General features: G+C 41.0%; 1 protein-coding gene across 2 annotated transcripts in view; it reads left to right on the top strand.

Annotated features, from left to right (window-relative positions):
* Positions 1-1,163: 1,163 nt before the first annotated feature.
* Positions 1,164-16,922, top strand: part of SESTD1 (SEC14 and spectrin domain containing 1) — a 136,674-nt gene continuing 120,915 nt past the window's right edge. For both annotated transcript variants that reach the window (XM_041721963.1, XM_041721964.1), the window contains exon 1: positions 1,164-1,347. The gene's annotated coding sequence lies outside the window, so the exon portion shown is untranslated. The remainder of the gene's footprint in view (positions 1,348-16,922) is intronic.

Below are 16,922 nucleotides of genomic sequence, written 5' to 3'. Positions count from 1 at the left end.
ACACAGTCTGTTGCATTTGTGTGTGAAATGTGATGGGAGTCAGAGCTGGCGCTCAAGAGGTCTGGGGATCAGGTCATAAGTGGCCTTGTATACCATGGTGATTAGCTTGGACCTCGTCGTCCAGGTGGACAGCCCCGGCAGAATTTTAAAGAGGGATGCTCAAAAAAAAAAAAAAAATAAAGAGGGATGCTCTGTGGTTTTGGAGCCTTCTCGGACAGTCCCCTCGGACAGAAGCAGACGTGCAATCAGAGAGCCTCGCCCTAGAGTGAGGGGTAAAGAGGTTGATGGAGTGGAAACAGATCAGTGGTTACAGAATTAAGAGGAAGACTTCATCCACCGGATTTCAAATCAGAGCACTTTACTGGGGGGAGAGATTTGGTTCTAGTTGTTGGAACGACAAGATTTTATCAATGGAATTAGGTGCTCAAGTGAGCGATAGGGAAGGCCTGGGATTGGGACCTTATGGCCGGGGCCCCCGAGCTTGTGTGCCTTAGCTGATGACTCCCTTGAACTGAGTTCAGGAAACGAAGATGATTTGCGCAATAAAATCACAAGAACGAGAAAAAAAAAAAAAATCACAAGAACGAGGACTCCGAGGTCGGTACTTTTGGTAGAAAAATAACTAGAGATGCTGAAGGTGGGGAAGCGGCCAGGATCGGAGGGCCACCTGCGAATACACTGTGGACTGCCCAGTGGAGAGATCCCCGAAAGGAAACCAACTGCCCTCATCCATCCCATTCCCTACCCACCCCCGCCCCCGCGCCCCAGAGGCCTTCATTTCTCAGACTCGGGTGGGGGTGGGGGTGGGGGTGGGGGTGGGGGTGGGGGGAGGTGTCAGAATTTTGAAACTCTTGGGGACCACGTATTTGAGGCTGAGGACAGATTAGACCCACGGCTGGCAAGCCGCCCAGTAGCCGAGCGTTTGCTCGAGCCCGCCGTTCGGGACTCGGGGGGCAGCGCCCCGGGTCTCCCGCGGCGATGCGCGGTTCCGGGGTCCCCGGAGTGGGGCGGGGGATGCGCTCGCCGCCAGCGCCTCGCCCCGCCCCTCCGCGGCCCCGCCCCCAGCAGGCCCCGCCCCTCGCGCCGAGGCCCCGCCCCCTCTCCGCGCCGGGCGGGGTCGCCGCGCAGCCGCCGCTGGAGCGCGCGCGGGGTCGGGCCGCGGGTGCGGGGAGGTCGCCGGGCCGCCGCCTGACGCTCCGCGGGGCCGGGCCGCGCTCCGCCGCCGCCCCGCCCCCGGCCCGCCTTCCTCCCGCCTCGCCGTCCGCCTGGGTCCGCGCCTCGCTCGCGTCCCCGCGTCCTCCCCGCCGAGCCGAGCCCGGAGGCGGCGGCCGTCCGCAGCGCCAGCCGGTGAGTGTGGCCGCCGCGCGGCCCAGGCGGCCCGGGCGGGAGGAGCGCGCAGGCCCGGGGCCGGGGGCGAGCGTGGGCGGCGGGGGCGGCGGGGGCGGGGGCGGGGGGCGCGCGGCTGAGGGAGGGGCGCCCCGCCGCCGCCCCCGCCGCCTCAGACAAAGCGCCGGAGGTGGGAGCCCCGCGGGCGGCCTCCGTCCGCGCGCCGCCGCCGCCCCCCCGCCCGCGCCCGGGTTCGTTTCGGGGTGAAGGGGACCCGCCGGCTGCAACAGGTCAGGGCGTCCGTCCCGGTTTCGCGTGCGGGTCTCGCCCTCCGGGCCCGGGCCCCCGCCGGCGGCCGCCTCCTTTGTGTGGCCGCCTCCCGGGGCCTGCGGGCTGCGCCTCCCTCAGGCCTCCGGAGGGGTCACCGAGGCGCGGAGGACGGGGGCCCGCGCGCGGGTCCCGGGCGTCGGGCAGGCTGCCGCGGGGAGACGCCGCAGCCCGGCGGGCTCGCGGGGGCGCGGCCCGGCCTCGACGCCGCTCTGACGAGCCGAGGGTTTTCCTCGGTGCTTTGACATCTTTGTCCCCTAGGCCGACATCACCCCAGAAGTTGGAAGCGCCGTTGAGGGGACCGGCCCCGTGGCCGCTGTGGGACGGGTCAGCCTCTTGGGTGCACAGTCTGTCCGTGCCAGGTGTGCCCACCACCCGGCCTGGCGTGCCTAGGTTGGCAAACTCCCGAACTAAAAATGCCCCTCAGAAAAAAATAAGATAAAAAAAAAATAAAATTGCCTCTCAGAATGTCCCCATTTAGGAAAATATCTATCACTTCTTTTCTTGCACATTTTGTCCGTGCCAGGTGTGCCCACGACACGTCCTGGCGTAGGTTGGCAAACTCCCAAATGAAAACTGCCACTCAGGAAAAAAAAAATTTGCCACCCAGAATATCCCCATTTAGGAAAATATTTATCACCTCTTTTTTGCACATTTTGTCCGTGCCAGGTGTGCCCACGACACGTCCTGGCGTAGGTTGGCAAACTCCCAAGTGAAAACTGCCACTCAGGAAAAAAATAAATAAATAATATTGCCACACAGAATATCCCCATTTTGGAGAATATTCATCCATAATGGTTTTCTTTGGCATGATTTCGGGCTTCTTAGGTGTGAAGAACTGTCCCCCCCCCCCCCCCCCCCCAGGAAGAATACGCAATAAAGAACAATTTATTTGTTCTTTATTTGCGTACCTTGGTCATGCTGTTACCTCGCTGGTTTCATTGCTATTGCTATTTTAGTATAACAATACTAAATGGAAGGAAAATACCTTACTTTTGCTTTGAGCAATAAAATGCTTCTTTGTTCTAGAACCAGGAAGCTTTTATACATCATACTTTCTGTGCACAAAAGTTGGTGACTGTCTTTATCCCGTGACTCAATACATGAAAAGATTCCCAAATGGGTTTAGAAAGTATGACACGACTCTATAGATGGTTTTTCTGTCCCCAGCTCCAGGAAATCATTTTGCCATTTATTTATTCAAGCAGTCTAGACTAAATTTAATCTGAAAATTTGGGCCTTGCTGTATACATTCCCCAACATTAGGGAATGAATCAATCACATGTAAAGAGTTTGCTAAGCATTTTAACCCCTGAGAATAATAATAGGAAAGTAATTGGTGGATATTAGGAGCTGGTGATGGATTTAGCAAAGTGACAGCAGATCGGAACAGGGAAGGTGGAAGAGGTCGCAGAGTTCCGTGTGCTTGGATTTTAGTTGATCGATGGGCACGGGCATATCTAAAAAAGTAAATGTCCACTAATTAAAAAAGTAGAAAAGATTGTTACCTTCTGACCATTTTTCTTTTTTCTTTTTTTTTAATTTTTTTTTCAGGGTACTCTGTAAAGACTTCTTGAAGCTCTTTCTACTCCCTGAAAACAAACTTGCAACTCATAGGGACTTTTCTTTTGAAGAAATAAAATTACACAAATTAATCTGATCCGTAGAAAGTTTCTCTAACATGATTAGTAGTTTTACTTTACCAAAACTGCCATTCACCTGTGTAACATCTAACTTCAAAGAGCTTTCATAGCTGTTAAGAGCTACAGGAACAGCCTCTTGAGAAAAGTAGCTTATTGACTAATGAAAAGGAGCAGACACTTAAATTTCCATTACAGTTTTTCTTTCGTTGAGCTGTAACTCATATACCGTAGAATTCATTCTTATTATACGCATACAATTCAGTGGTTTTACTATGTTTCCAAAGTAGTGCAAACGTCATCACCAGTTAAAGAATAATTTTATCATGCCGTAAAGAAACCCCCATACCCATTAACTGTCACTCTTCTCCCCCTCCCCCCACACGTGGCAATGATTGGTCTCTTTTCTCTCTAGAGATTTGCCTCTTCTGGACATTTCATATAAACAGAATCATATATATACGTGGCCATTTGTGTCTTTTACTTAGCATAGTAGTTTTAGGGTTCATCCATATTAATGTATGTATCACTACTTCATTCCTTTTTATGGCTGAATAATCTTTTTTGTATGGATATGCCACATTTTGATTATCCTTTCATCAGTTGATGGACATTTGGGTTCGTTCCACTTTCTAGCTATTATGAGTAATGCTGCTATGAACAGTCATTTACAAGTTTTCATGTGGATATGTTTTCAGTTCTCTTGGGTGTGTATTTAGATGTGATATTGCTGGATCATATGATAACTCTGTTTAACTTCTTGAGGAATTATCAAACTATTTTCCATAGCTGCTGTAGCATTTGACCTTTCCACTAGCAAAGAATGAGGGTTCCATTTTCTCCAGTACTTGTTAATACTGTCTTTTTGATGATAGCCATCCTAGTGAGTGTGAAGTGGTATCTCATTGTGGTTTGCATTTACATTTCTCCAACGGCTAATGATATTGAGTATCTTTCACATTCTTAATGGTCTTTTATCTTCTTTAGGAAAATGTGTAATTTATAATAGTTTCTAACTTTATGTTTTCACATGTATTTTCTGATTTTATCTTTGGAATAGTTCTATAAGAAAGGTTTATCCCTGTTTTATTGCTGGGAAGCTTAGGTGCAAAGAGGTTAAATAATTTGCCTGTTTTTTAATCTTACAGAGTTAGTAGGAAGGTTTGGAGGTAAACTCAGGTCTTTAACTCTGCTTTCTGCATTCTCTCCACCCCATCAGTCATACAGAAGTTAAATTGTGTTTGCAAATTTGCTTGGCTAATCATTGACAAAGTGGGGGAAAATAAAAAGCAAACCAAACAACAAAAAGCAGGTGGTCATACTGCTTCATATTTACCAGATTTTGTTATTCTTTTTGAAATAATTCTTTGTTTTCTCCTATCCTAATAAGGTAGATATGATTTCCATATTTCCTATAGGGAAGCAGTCAGAAGGATTAAACCTAGTAACACAGCTTCTTGGTGGCTAATCATTAGCATAGCTAATCCTAGAACCCACTCCTCACTGAGACATTGTGTTGTATATTACCCTGCAGCTTCCAGATTCTCTATTTTCCCACTAATTTATTCCCTTTATCTTAAGATAATTGAATAATTTCGGACTTTCATAAGTAGTAAAATTCTGGATTAAACTGGATTGATTCTTTTTTTTTTAAGATTTATTTGAGAGAGAGAGAAAGCGTGAGAGACGGCGCGAGTACAAGCAGAGGAAGAGACAGAAGGAGAAGTAGACTCCTGTTGAGCAGGGAGCCTGAGCACTCCGGATTCCATCCCAGGAGTCTGGGATTCATGACCTGAGCTAAAGGCAGATGCTTAACCAACTGAGCCACTTAGGCGCCCTTAACTTTTATTTTTGAGTAGGGCAGTTTGCCAGTTTCATTTTGAAGTGTAGGATTACTAAGGTCCATATTTCAGTTTTTATGTGGCACTCTGTATCAGATATAGGTGTGCAAAATTATCAGCTCCTTAGAGGGTAGGTAGAGGCTGTATGTTAATTCATCTTTGCATTCCATTGTCCAATGTAGCTATGTCCAGCACTGTGACTACAAATGAATTTTTTTAACAACCCTACCCCCCTGAAAAAAGACCAGTAAAAAATTATCTGGCACTCCTTTATAGAATAAAGGTAGTACAGATTCTGAAAAAAGAAAATATTTCTTACCTCTGACACATGACTTAAAAAAAATAATAAATGATAAAAATTAGTCCTTGATTTAAAATTCAACACCATATCTTATGGAAGGAAGTAACTGTTGTTCCATCCTGGATTTAAAAAATCAGGCCCTAGATGGGGCCCCTGGATGGCACAGTCAGTTAAGTGTCCAGCTCCTGGTTTCGGCTCCAGTCATGATCCTCAGGGTCCTGAGATCCAGCCCTGTGTTGGGTTCTGTGCTCCGGTGCTTAAGACTCTCTCCCTATCCCTCTGCATCTCCCTTTGTGAGAGTATGCTCTTTCTCTCCTGTTCTGTCTCTCAAGTAAATAAGTTAATCTTTGAAAAGAGGGTCTCTAGAAATCTGGCTGTCTCAGTAGAGCATGTGACTCTTGATCTCGGGTGGTGCATTCAAGCCCCATTTGGGGGTAGATTTAAAAAGGGTTCTAAGTAGCTGGTGGCTCGCACAGGTACTTACTAAAACTCAGTGCCAGTGTGTAGGAGCTGCACCCTGAATGTTTGTTAATGTCCAATGAGTGAATAAAGGAATTAGCTTTCATTGTAACAAGTAGAGGAGAATACATGGAGTATTTAGGCTGTGCTTTTCATTTGTATATTTTAATGCAAACATGATACATGTTCATTATAAGAATTCAAATAATATGTGGGTATATTCAATAAAAGCTGAAAATCTCCCTTTACTTCTCGTCCTTTCCCCTCACCCCCAAGATCATTCCTGTCCCAGGTAACCATTTTTAACAGTTTAGGGTTTACATTTCCACCTGTATCTTTGATTTATGTGTATGTATAAATATGCACTTATATATCCATCCATACTTACTTACATATACTCAATGGTTTTTCCTTTACAAATGGAGTTATACTACATATTTCTTTAGTTTTTAACTTAAAATATGTTAAGGTTTTTGCATTTATGGTCACAAATGATACATACAATATTACTATTGCCTCATTTTGGTGTCAGGATTAAGCCAATGTATAAGAGTGAATTGGGAACCTCTCTCCTCCCCCCCCCCCCCCCGCCCGTGTTCTAGGGTAGTATAAAAATGTCTGCCTTGTAAGCATTTAAATTTATTAGATATTCCCTGATAACCTTGGGGGAGGGAAGAGATCTGAGTCAACCTTTTAAGTTTTTCCTGTTTTTATTCTGTCAAGTTTTGCTTCTTATTTTCTATTACATTTTTGGTGAAAGAATCCTTCCACATACATACTTCCCTTCTCCCAGTTCTGATGAGTAAGTCGAGAAAAGCAAATGGTTAGTTGGATTAATGGATGCAGGAGTATATGTACTTTTCTCTTAGAGTGATCCAGGGTAAAGCCCTACGCTTATTAGTTGCATTACTTTAAACAAGTCACTTATCCTCTTCAAACTTTTGTTTTCTTATCTGTGAAATGGTAATAATCCTACCTCATAGGAGTCTTGGAAGTATTAAATGAGATATGAGCTCATTTGTGGAAAGCCTCAGTAGCTGTATCTAATAAAAATTTACAGATCTATAATACCAAACTGTAACATGCTATACAAATGTGAATTTGTCACTGTAGTTATCATAAATAGTTTTAGCCAGTCAAGAACAGATTTAAGGAGAAGAAATGGTGGAGCCGGGGATGGTTTCCACTAATTAGAAGGATCTAGGGGCACCTGGGTGGCTCAGTTGGTTAAGCCTCGACTCTTGGTTTCTGCTCAGGTCATGATCAGGGTCCTGGGAACAAGCCTTACAAAGGGTGGGCGGACTCAGCAGGGAGTCTGCTTGAGATTCTCTCCCTCGCCAACCCCTCCCCTGGGCCATAAATAAATATTTCAAAAAAGAAGGATCTATAAAAATTTCAAGGCCATTTAGAATTTGATTTTGATAGACAGTAATTTCTAAATACTTGCATGGTTTTGAGGCAGGTTAATAGGGAAAAATAGTGATGTGAATACACCTGGGTTAATCCTGACTTATCACTAGCCTTGTGACTTTGGACAAGTTAATTTCTCTCAGTAAAATGGGATAAATACACTCACTTTATAGGGTGGGCATTAGGAAAGAGATTAGTATAGTGTTCATCTAATAGGTGTTCATATGGTTAATTGTTTTTCTTTTATGACCGTCTGTGATAAACACTATTTTAATGCTACTTGGTGTACTGGAAAGAACATTAAGCCCTTAGAGTTTTAACCTGTTTCACAATTAATAGCCATTGGCCTTGGACAAGTCTGCTCAGCTTCTGTTTCCTTATCTATTAAAAAAAAAACAGCAGGCAAACAGTTGTTGAGCATGTATTTTATATGCATTTAGTAGGCAGTTTACAAATCTTAACCTCATTTAATCATCTGAATAATTCTGTCAGAGATGATCATTTTCCCATCTTAACAAATGAAACAAAGGTTCAGGAATTGGATTTTCTGACATCCATTTGGAGACACCCCCTCGCCCCCCACGCCTGTCCGTTTTCTTTAGCTTGTTACAGCTATCCTTTCTTGGGGATGGTAGGGTGTGCCCCTTTGTACAGGGAATTCCAAATGAAGAGCATACTGCTATAACTGAAATACTAAATGTATTAAAAAAAAAAAAACTCAACCAATGTAAGATGAGACTACTTATTTATTAATGATTTCCATTAATAAAATACAAATACAGGATGGTTAATGTATCCTAATGCCTATACTTGAGAGTAGTAATTTAAGTTTTTTAATACTTATGTTGTTCATAATCGTTTTACCTAAATAATTCATTAGGCTTCATTGCATTTCCAATTTGACCAGGTAAGGGAGAGGGGGTAGGTAATGGTCATACAGGGAAATATAAGCCTGTTTCATAGTGGGTATGTATAGAAGAGCTGGGAAATACAGTTCTCTGGCAGTTTGACATTTACAGAAACTACAGATTCTTAGAAGTAGAGAAAATCTGCATTATAATTCATTGTCTACTTCCAGACTTGCAGAGTCATTTAAAAAATGAACCTGCCTTTGTCAGCTGGTTTATAAAGAGCTATTGATTATGTTCTTGAAAGGTACTAATATTGTATTTCCTTTGATAAGGGTTGCCAAAGCTTTTGCTGTGAGTTTCATTTATTTGATCAGAGTCCGTGATATTGATTTGGCTTTTTTTTGCAAGCTGAGTGGTAGGGAGGGATATGCAAAAAAAAAAAAAAAAAAAAAAATGCTGTTGGGACATCACAAATTAAATTGTGCCTGAATAATAGTCTAGAAGGTCCAGAAATTCTGTCTATTGAAGCTTCAGTTTTCATTTTTATTCTGTTTGGTAGGAGTGGGAATTCCTATGTTTAGGTTAGAGAATTTTTATCAGAGTAGGTTTGAATTGTGCTATGTAAATTCTCACTGATATTGAATGCTGCTTTTTGGCAGAATACAGTACAGAGTGTCATGAGCTCTATGTAAGTGTTAGAAAATATGGTTCTTGTCTTCAGAAAGTTTATTCTTAGGGAGACACTGAAGGAAGACATCAAGTAAAAGGACAGAGCAAGTTTGTAAAGCTTGTGCTTGCTCTTTGTAAAATCAATTTTGCCATGTTGGGTTATGGTAAGATACCGTAGGCATCTCCTGTGGGTACTATCACAAACATCTCAACTCTTTGAAAACTGGTAACTGTGTATTTTATATATATTGTTCATTCTATAGTATTCTCTTTGTTTTATAAAAATTACTCTATGGTCCCTAGTACATAGAATAGTTCGTCTTCTGAGTACTTTTCTGTTTATCTCCTGGACCGTGGACTGGGTTTTCCTTTTTGTGATGGCTCCTAGAAAACCAAAGCCAGTGTTGTGGCCCACTCCAGTGCAGCATATCAAGGCAAACAGATAAATATAGCAGAGACCAGATGTGGCAAATAGGTTTTATTCATGGGCCAGCTTTGATTGACAGTGGCTTTGTAGAACACTGCATCAAGAAGTAGTTGGAGGCAGCGTGCAGATTTAGTGGGAAAGACCACTGTGATCATTGAGCGTGTTGTTATGGGTATAGGAGTGGTGATGGCACAGGTGCCTGTATTTGCCATCCCTTTTATAGAAAAAAACAGGATGCTGAGTAGCATAATAGGTAGGTGGCTTTTTAAGTTTAGAGCTACGTTTTGCTGGTAGAGATGCAGATTTGCTGGTAGAGATGCTGAATTGTTGAGGTTGGCAGTCATATTGGTTCATCTAGAATAAAATGTGCATTAAGGAAAAATTAGATTGGTGGGAAAAAGTGAGGAAGGGAATGTGATAGCCTTAACAGATAGATGGAGGGGATTAGATTTTTTTAATCTTCTTAAAAGTCTCATTAATTCCTTATGTTATTTCCAGTGGTTTTGCATTAGTTCAGGTCTTTGTCAGCCTTTTCATTTTAAAAGTTAATTATTTTTTGAGTAGCTAATACATTCATATATTTCAAAGTTAAAAAGATAACAAAGGACACATTAAAAAGTCTTCTTTTTATTCCTGTTCCTCAACTCCTCAAGTTCTGTTCTCCACAAAATTAACCAGTATTATCATTGGTTATGTATCTTCAGAAATATTTTATGTATACATTTGTGCTTTCCCATCCATTTTACACAAATAATATTTCTTTATATATACATAACTGCTTTTTTCATACTATGTACAATATTCTGCACCTTACATTTACTTTTACATTTTTTACTTCTTAGAGATTTTTTTCATACCAATATACAGAGAATTATATTCTTTTTAAAAAATAAACCTTCTGGGGTGCCTGTATGGTGCAATCAGTTAGGCCTCCGATTCTTGGTTTTAGCTCAGGTAGTGATCTCAGGGGTGTTTGAGTCCTGTTTCAGGGTTGAGGCTCAGCTCTGAGTCTGCTGAGGACTCTTGCTCCCTCTCCCTCTGCCCCTCCTCCTGCCCTCCCAGCCCCTCCAGCTCTCTCTCACACTCTCTCTCTAATAAATAAATCTTAAAAAAAAAAAAAAAAACCTATTTCTTTGGAATAATCTTAGGTTTACAGGAAAGTTGCACAGAATAGCACAAAGAGTTCCAATATATATCACCGAGTTTCAGTTTCCTCAAATGTTATTATCTTACTGTGGTACATTTGTCAAAACCGAGAAACCTAACATCAGTACGTTATTGTTAACTAAATTGTGGGCTTTATTTGGATATCACCAGTTTTTCCATTAACGTCCTTTTTCTGTTCCAGGATCTCACCCAGAATATCACACTTAGTTATCTTGTCTCCTTAGTCTCCCTCTGATAGTGTCTCAGTCCTTTTTTTTTTTCTTTTTTTGACCGTTTTGAGGAGTACTGGTCAGATAATCTATAGAATGTCTCTTAACTTGGGTTTCTGTGGTGTTTTCCTCATGATTAAAATGGAGCTGTGGATTTCTGGAAATAATACACAAAGTTGAGTTGCCTTTCTCATCAGGTCATGTGAAGGAGTACTTGATATTTCCATGACATCACTGGTGACCTTAACCTAGATCACTTGGTTAAGGTAGTGTTTGCCGGTTTTCTTCAATGTAACGTTACTATTTTTCCCTTCCTGTACTTTTTTTTTTTTTTTTTTGAAGTGAGGCACTGAATTCAGTCTACTTTCAAATTAGGAGGGGGAATTGTTGAACTATTTTCCTATCGATCTATATTTAGATGGTTTAATATATCAGTTAAGACAACAGGATCTGGAGCTCATGGTCCTGGGTTTAAATCTTTGCTCTACATTAGCTGTGTCATCTTGGGCTACTTTTACTTGGCTTCTCAGTTTTTTCATCTGTAAAATGGGGGTGCACCTATGTTATAAGATATTTGGGAGGATTAAATGAGAAAATATGTAAAGTGCTTAAAACAACAGCTGATGTTCTGAGTGCTTAGTAAGTGTTTACTGTGATTCACTTTTTTTTGTCTTTACAATAATAGTGCAATGAATAATCTTGTATATGTTGTTATTTCATACACAATGTTGGGGCAGGTCGGTATACCATAAAGTAAATGCCTATAAATGGTTACTTGCCTTTGTAATTTTGATAGATAACTGCGGATTTGCCCTCCATTAGAGGCTCTTGCATTTTGCATATCCATCAAAGATATTTAAGGACATCTGTGTTTCTGTACCCATGTTACCAAATTATTTGATCTTCGCCAATTGATTGGTGCCTACTTTTATTATGAATTAATTTGAGCATCTTTTTTTTATTGAGCCATTGAAGAGTTTAGATTTTGATGCTGCTTATTGTGAAGTAACTTGGAATTCATCAGCTGGGAAGTGATAAAAAATGTTGGGGGAAATAATAGTTTGGATCTGGGAAAGACTAGAACTGTATAGTACTATGGTTGCAAGATGGACAGTCTGAGAAGTGGGTCACTAATTTGCTGGCCTCTCTTGTTTCATAGAATGGTGTCTTGGTAATTGTGTGTGTGTGTGTGCAAGTTTTTAAGATTTTATTTATTTATTTGAGAGAGCAGAGCGACAGCAAGTGAGTATGAGTGGGGCTGAGGAGGGGCAGAGTGGGAGGGAGAAGCAGACTCCCTGCTCAGCAGGAAGTCTGATGTGGGGCTCCATCCCAGGACCCTGAGATCATGACCTGAGCTGAAGGCAGTTGCTTAACCGACTGAGCCACCCAGGCACCCTGGTAACTGTTTTTTAAAAAGTTTTAAGAATCACATTTGCAGCCAGCTGTAAGGAAGCTGCAGGGGTATAGGTTAGAAGGAAAGGTTGCAACTTGACACCTTTTTTATGATATTCATATTTTATGTTGCATAATAGGCAGAAATTAAAATATATTGTAGTTAGTTGTGTATATATCTGTAATTAATCTTAATGTATCTGTAGAGATTTTTCTTTACTGTTGTGTTCTGCAATATGTATGATCATTGCCAGTTGGTAGTGTTTTCCTGATACATTGTGTACTGTTAAGTGGTTATAGGTTAAATACCGCCCCTCTCCAACCCTTCCCACCCCCAACTCCGGTGTAAAAAACAAAAGTCCTAAATCTTACTTTATATCACCTGAATGGGGGCGGTAGTGGGATTGATGGCCCTTTGCTCTTAGTTGAGTTTCATGTTTGGGGGTTCATGAGTTTAATCTAGACTCTCATGAACTACACACACCCTTTCCCCCAGACAGTTCCCCCTTACATACTGGAGGCTCCAAGAAGCCTGAAGACTGAGAACAGGTTGTGAGGGATTGGAGGGGAGAAGGAGATATAAAATAACCGTCATTCTGAAGGAAAGAAAGGGATATCGAAGCAGAAGAAGGAAGTAGAATGATGAAATCTGGGTCCTTAGAATTTGAGTTTCTTGGCTTCTGAATAAGTAAGGTTAAAGGGGTGGAGGGCTCAATTAAAAGTAGCCCTTAACTCACTTAACCTATGAACTCACTTGATCCAGTTCCCCTAGGCATGGAGCAGTAATTCTAAAGGACTCAGCAAAATAAAAAACAGCTCCTACTCCTTCAGTTAAAACAAATCAACTAAAAGGCCAACATGTCTCTAGGTGCTCTAAACTACAAAACAAGTCCGTTGAAAGACTGCGCTCAGTCCTCTCTAAGTCCTTTTCTGTTTTGATAGAGTGAGCTGGAAAACAGCTGCCTCCTGGGGGCCAGAAGCTTGAAGGATGCCTGTGTGTGTGTGTGTGTGTGTGTGTGTGTGTGTGTGTGTGTGTGTGTGTGTGTTGGGGGGAAGCACGGAGAGGGGAGGGTAGATGGCTCAGAAGGCAGGAGAAAGGGAAGCTTAGAGGCAGCTGAGAAGACAAATGTGGATTTTTACAATTTCACCAGGTCTTGGATTGTCTTTACTCAGACAAATAAAAGCTCTATTCCAAATATTTCCTCTCTGCAGGACAGGCAGCTGACCAGAAAGACATTTTGAGTTGTGCTGAGATGGAAGCTATTACTGCTGCTTTGTAATTTGGGCTTTGTATTGAATTTACTTTAAAAATACCTAAAACTCCAAGACCAGAAATGGAGATTGGATGCTTTAGGGCACCTGAATTAAACAGATGACAACACTTGGAATACAGTTAATTCTATTTTAAACATACAATTTCTGTTTAAATGATATTTGAATTAAACTGCTCTTGTAAATTGTGAGAATATTTAAGCCTATCAGTTATTTATATCTTAGTGTGAATCATTTAAGCAGATAATTATTGCTTTTATCCTTAATATTTGGCTGGGATAAGGTACTACAGAAATAAGAATGTTGATAGAAGAGGAGAGGTAATTTTATAATTTACATCTTTTGTGCAGGATCATGCTGGACACTGTGGTTGTTAACTCTCCATGACATTCAAGAATTGAATGTAGCTTGGTGAAGGGAAACACAGGTGTTGGGAGCCAAGATAAGTCTGGTTTAGCCCAGAGCCTGGTCCTCCTTAATCATTCCACATATGGTAACTAATATCTCCCTATTCACAGCTATCTGATCATTGTTATTCTTCTAATTTACTTTTAGAGCACATTATTTGAATATCAGAAAGTGCAAACAGTTTCAGTGAAATTTCCTACCCATCTGTAGTAAGATACAAAGAATTTTTTTTTTTTTTCTTACAGCCGTTATCTACTTCCTTCCCACTTAGGCCCTTTTTCTTCAATACCTGCCCCCTATTCATCTATTCTCCCTTTTAATTTTGTCATTTCAAGAATACTATGTAAATGGAATCCACAGTATCTAAACCTTTTGGGATTGACTTTTTTTCATTCTGTATAGTCCTGTGGATATTCATTTAAGTTACTTTGTGTTTAGTTCCTTTTTAATTGCTGAGTAGTGTTTCACACTATGGATGTGTGACAGTGTATTTAAACATTCACCCACTGAAGGACATCTAGGTTGTTTTGAATTATTGGCTATTATGACTAAAGTTGCTGTAAACATTTTTGTATAGGTTTTTGTGTGAAGATGAGTTTATTTTCTGCAGTAAGTGAGCATTTACTGTGTTGTATATGGTTGCATATTTACTTTTTGTTTTTAGAAATTGCCAAACTATTTTCCACAGCGGTTGTACTGTTAATTCCCAGTGGCAGTGTATGAAAATTGTGAGCTGGATTTTGTTCCCTCCAAAATTGATACGTAGAAGTGCTAACCTTCAGGACCTTATGATGTGATTGTATTTGGAGATAGGGTCTTTAGAGAGGCAATTTATATTGAACTAAGGGCTTTAGAGTTTGGCCCTCATCCAGTCTGAGTGATGTCCTTGTAAGAAGAAGAAATGTGGACACACATCCGTGAGGGATATGCATTCACAGAGGAAAGGCTGTGTCAGGATACAGTGAGATGGTGGCCATCTGCAAGCCAAAAAAAGAGGTCTTAGAAGAAACCAAACCTGCTGACATCTTGATCTTGGACTTCTAGCCCGTGGAACTGTGAGAAAATAAATTTCCGTTGTTTAAGCTACTCAGTTTGTGGTATTTTGTTACAGCAGCCTTCTTTTTTCCCTCATGTTGTTGGCAACATTTGTTTTTTGACTTCTTAATTTTAATTTTAGCCATTCTGATAGGTGCATTGTGAGGTCTCACTGTTGGTGTAATTTGTATTTTCTTGGTGACTCAGTGATATTGAACACCTTTTCATGTGCTTATTTGTCATCTATACATCTTTGGTGAAACTCTATTCATGTTTTTTTTTTGCCCATTTTCTGTTTGGATTTTTTTTAACTCTTGTCAGTTTCAAATATTTTATATATTCTAGATACTAGTTCTGTGTCAGATAGGCAGCTTGAAAATACTGTTTTCTACTCTGTAGCTTGTTTCTATCATTCTCTTAACATAGTCTTTCACAGAGCAAAATGATGAAGTTCTTTTTTTTTTTTTTAGTGGATTGTGCATTTGGTGTCAAGTCTAGCTTAGCTATATCCTGAAAATTGACTCCTAGTATTTTAGAAAACTTTTTGTGAAAGTTTAGAATTTTCTGTTTTACATTTAAGAATGTGATCCATTTTGAGCTAAAATTTGTGTTTCTTTTTTTTATCCCCCATGTATATCCAGTTGCTCTAGTACCCTTTGTGGGAAAGGCAGTTTTGCTCCTTTGAATTGATTTTGTACCTTTGTCAAAAATTAGTTGTGCATATTTATAATTCTATTTCTGAGTTCTTTGTTCTGTTCCGTTGACCTATGTGTTTATTCTTCTGCCAGTATCACGGTCTTGATTACCATAGGTATATAGTAAGTCTTGACATATGGTAGACTGATTTCCTCCTGTTTTATTCTTTTCCAAATTTGTTTTAGCTATTCTAGCTCCTTTGTCTTTTTATATAAATTTTAGAATAACCAGGACGCCTGGGTGGCTCAGCGGTTGAGTGTCTGCCTTCTGCTTCGGACGTGATCCTGGGATCCAGGATCGAGTCCTGTATTGGGCTCCCTGTGTGGAGCCTGCTTCTCCCTCTGCCTGTGTCTCTGCCTCTCTCTCTGGATCTCTTATGAATAAATAAATAAATCTTATTTATTTATTTATGTATTTATTTATTTATTTATTTTTAAAGATTTTATTTTACTTATGAGAGACCCAGAGAGAGAGAGAGAGAGGCAGAGACATAGGCAGAGGGAGAAGTAGTCTCCATGCAGGGAGCCTGACGTGCGTCTCCAGGATCACACCCTGGGCTGAAGGCGGCGCTAAACTGCTGAGACACCCGGGCTGACCTAAATAAATCTTTTAAAAAAAATTTTAGAATTACCTTCTCTGTATCTCTGAAGGATCTCAATGAGAGGGACTTTACTAGGAATTGCATGAAACCTGTGTATCAATTTGAGGAGAATTGATGTCTTTACTATATTACATCTTCCAATTGATGAACATGGTATTTCTATGTTTTATAGATCTTCTTTGATTACTCTCATCAGCATTTTGTAGTTTTCAGTATGAAAGTATCGTATATGTTTTGTTAGATTAACCTAAACATATTGTTATTTAGAGTGATTATAAATGGTGTATTCTGGGCAGCCCGGGTGGTTCAGCAGTTTAGCACCGCCTTCAGTCCAGGGTGTGATCCTGGAGACCCGGGATCGAGTCCCATGTCGGGCTCCCTGCATGGAGCCTATTTCTCCTTCTGCCTGTGTCTCTGCCTGTCTCTCATGAGTAAGTAAATACATGAAATCTTTATAAATAAATAAATAAATAAGTAAGTAAATGGTGTATTTTGTGTTCACAGTTTTATTGTTAGAATGTAAAAATATAGTTGATATTTGTGTGATATCTTGTATCCTGCAATCTTGCTGAACTCATTTATTCTAAAAGTTTTTTGATAGATTCCTAAGGATATCCTACTCAGACAAATGGGTCATCTGCAAAGAGGGGGAAATCTCATTTCTTGTTTATTGATCTCTATGCCTTTTCTTTCCCTCCCCTGCCCTCCTTCCCCTTCCCCTGCTCTACCTTCCCCCCACCTCACACAATGATTAGAATTAGAACTCCCACTACTGTCTTGAATAAGATTGGTGAGAATGGAAATATTTGCCTTGTTCCTTATCTTTGGGAAAAGCATTTAGTCTTTATCATTAAGGATGACGTTAACTGCCCCTTTTTTGCACAAGCTCTT

Source organism: Vulpes lagopus, chromosome 11 (genome assembly GCF_018345385.1).
Source record: "Vulpes lagopus strain Blue_001 chromosome 11, ASM1834538v1, whole genome shotgun sequence".
In the NCBI taxonomy this organism is placed as follows: domain Eukaryota; kingdom Metazoa; phylum Chordata; class Mammalia; order Carnivora; family Canidae; genus Vulpes; species Vulpes lagopus.
This window is presented reverse-complemented; position numbering and strand designations above follow the sequence as displayed.